This window comes from Octopus bimaculoides, chromosome 1 (genome assembly GCF_001194135.2).
Source record: "Octopus bimaculoides isolate UCB-OBI-ISO-001 chromosome 1, ASM119413v2, whole genome shotgun sequence".
NCBI classification, from domain to species: Eukaryota; Metazoa; Mollusca; class Cephalopoda; order Octopoda; family Octopodidae; genus Octopus; species Octopus bimaculoides.
Window position 1 is genome coordinate 33,727,735 of NC_068981.1, and position 3,570 is coordinate 33,731,304.

At 38.4% G+C, this 3,570-nt stretch overlaps 1 protein-coding gene across 1 annotated transcript in view; it reads right to left on the reverse strand.

Annotated features, from left to right (window-relative positions):
• LOC106878687 (dolichyldiphosphatase 1) overlaps window positions 1–3,570 on the reverse strand; it is a 79,773-nt gene that overhangs the window by 71,936 nt on the left and 4,267 nt on the right. The gene's annotated exons all lie outside the window — the stretch shown is intronic.

The window sequence follows — 3,570 nt, forward strand, 5'->3', positions numbered from 1 at the left end:
TATATATATATATATATATGCACACTCACACACATGCAATACATGCACATATATGTACACATCCATCTGTGAAGCTTAATAGGATGCAATCCTTTGGCAGTTAAATTACAGTCCCATGAAGTCAACCTTATACCCAAATAGTACCTGTGAGACATCACCCACCTACTTACATGGCGAAAACTAACTTTATATCCTTTAGAGACTGTTGTTTGGCTTGGCAAAGTGCATCCCACCCCCTGTTATAACAAGTATGACCAGCCACCATTGCCCTGACTTTCCAGCTAGTCTACTGTAAGCTCCCTGTCTCCAATTTTAGTAATTCATACATTCCAAAGCCACCATCCTACTATAACCTTCCCTCTTTTTGTCACTACAGTCACTATTAAGAAGAAACATGACTCCACAATTAAGCCAAACAAACCGACCAGTTGACTGTAAAATTTCCTTTCCATTCTAAGTAAAACTACATAAATTAATAAATATCCCACATCAGTTGACTGTAAACCATCTTCTTTCCCAAAGTTTCCCCCAGTCAGACAAAATGCTTAGTGGCATTTCTTTCAGCTTTGTTCTTTCTGAGTTCAAATTCTGCTGAGGCTGACTTTGCCTTTCATTCCCTCCAATGCTACTTGCATTACTTCTGAGCGCTGCATTTGGAAAGATGGCAAGAGAACTCATGAGTGGAGTGTGTAACTCAAGAAATGAAGTATACTCCAAAATTGACAGATGATTTCTCTCGAGCAACTTTAACTTGCCTAAATATAAAATGACCTGAATGCAACATACTCACAGCCATGGGTTTGCTTTCTTTAGCTGAAGCCATCTAGTAGCTTTCTCTGTGGCTTTGGTGATGGAACATATGACCCACCATTCCTTGCAGCATCAATGACTTCAGGCCCAGTTACAGCTTTACAAAATGATATTCCCCCAGACCACTTTAATTAGTTTCTTGCAAGTTTGCTAGCCTGGTCTTCTGCATTACCCTACTGGCTCTAGGTATTTGGCAAGTCTTCTCTCATGAGTCTCCTTCATGTGTTTTTCCCAAGATACAGCTAATTCCCAGATGATTACCTGTTTGGTGGAATTTGAGAAGATGGTTATGTCTGGTGGTTTGATGTGCTTCAGGAAGTTTAACAAGACCCACTCTCAGCTATCAGCCAGGGGCTATGGAAGGTAGACATTGTCATTGATATTTTAGCTAACAGGGTTTTTTTTCCAGCTTTGAGAAAAATGATGATTTTCTTTCTCCTGGAATAGTTTCTTACTGGGCTGAATGGGTGTCACGACCACCTCAACAACCTCCTTCAGTACTTTGCTATTTCACCACCAGCAGCAGCAGCTCATTAGCTAAGGTTTTGAGTAGCTGCTGCTGAGATGTTCAAGGTAACTCTCTTTCAGCACTCAGGGAATAGAAGCACACTGCCCTAAGTGTAACAGTTAAAGAGAGAAGGCAAGGTATATCATAGACAACCTGGATCAATTCACCAGAGATGGTGTCAATGTTTCTGTTGGTTTTGGTTATGTGGTTAAGATGTTTGCAATCACAAAAGGGTTAATTCTAAACAATGTGAAAATAATAAGCATTGCATTTGACACCTATGAATCTTAGGGGTCGCTACCAGTACCATGTAAATGGCACCTACCTGTGAATCATAGTTATTGCTGGTGTCATGTAAATGAGTGCTTTTACATGCCACTGGCATGGGTGCCATTTACATGACACCAGCAATAACTATGATTCACAGGTAGGTGCCATTTACATGGTACTGGTAGCGACCCCGAAGATTCATAGGTGTCAAATGCAATGCTTATTATTTTCACATTGTTTAGAATTAACCCTTTTGATACCAACCTGCATGAAACCACCTCTGGCTCTGTAGTACAAATGTTTTGTTTTCAAAATTTCTGAATTAAAATTTTCCACCAAACCGTAGTCACAATTTATGTTCTTAACATTAGCTTAATGATAACTAAGTTATTTTACTAAATTCTTTATATTTAAAATTAATTGAAAGAAACACAGAGCAATCTCAACAGAAATATGGTAACAAAAGGGTTAATCATGTGTTATCTTGTAACCTCAAGAATTCAATGATGTGACTGTTTATTTTTAGAATGACATTGTAAAGTAAGTGGTAGAGGCTGGATCTGGCCAGTTTAAACCTAAAACAGGTAGAATATTTTGGCCAGATATGACTGGTTGAAATACTAATGGGTAAAAGTAAACTTAGTAAAAACAAAAGTATTAGTAAGAAATAACCATGCTTCATTTACAGAGAAGGTACTGGGAGAAATTCCATGTGTTCAGTGTAAACAATGGACACACAAGAGATACAGTGGAATAAAAAGCAGGTTAGCAGAGAAAATAAATTCCATGTGTAGCAGAAGCACTGGGGTAATAAGCACTAAGAGTACATGGAAAATTGATATTCTCAAATGCCTAAATAGCTCCCTAGATGTAGTGCATAGCTTTTGTTAGCTAGGTCATCAAATTAGCTAGTTGTGGGGGTGTTCTGAAAGTGTAATAATTAGAATAAGATTTGGTGAGAAAAATTCAATGAGCTTTTTAGCTCTACTGACAACTGAGGGTTTCTCCCTCAAGGTCAAGGGTAGATTGCCTGATGTTTGTTTGAGAAGGGCACTGCTGTAGGGCAGAGAGATGTGGTCCTTAAATACTGAAGACCTGTGAAGACTAGAAAAAAATTAGGCGAACATGCTTCTCTGGATGTGTCATGAATGTCAAAGTATAAATGAACTGAGAAGGCAAACAAGAGGAATCAGACGTAGCCTGAAAAAGAGATTGTGATGATATAGACACATGATATAGATGGAGGATAACTGTGTATACAAATGGCAAATCCACAAGGTGCATGGTACATGTGGAAAAAGGAGATTGAGGAAGATATGGGATGATGTGGTGAAAAGTTATCTCAAGATGTTACATCAGATGAAGGTGATGACAAAAGAGCCACGTTGATTGGTGATACATGGTGCTGACCTCTCATGTAAACTTGACAAAATGTTCAAAATTGTAGGATAGTGCATGCAATGCCCCTTGTATAGTGCATGTGGTTTCCCTAACACCTGATTGTATACCAACCCTTCTATCAGCTATATTTATTCCATACCTCCTAATCCCTTTTTCCACCCACTATAGTATGCCATCCATTCTTATACTTCATTTGTACATAATGAATATCTTTCACATAATACATCCTGCAATCTCTCTTTCCTCTATTCACGTGGAAGAGCGTTGCATCTCCTCCTATTCAACCAGCCCAACTATACTATCATTGACAACCTACTTTTCTTCCATTCCATCCTAAAAACCTCTTCCCTAGCAGGCTCTGTTAGTCACTCCATGTCATATATATTCCCTGCTGGACAGGACACTGGTCCATCACAGGAATTACTCAATTTTACCAGCTGACAGTACTCGAGCAATGTGAAATGAAGTGTTTTGCTCAACAACACAATGCATTCCTCAGTCCAGGAATATATATGCATATTCCAACTGTCAGTTTTTTATGTTTTATTTATATTCTTATAATATTAATGTAGGATATAGAA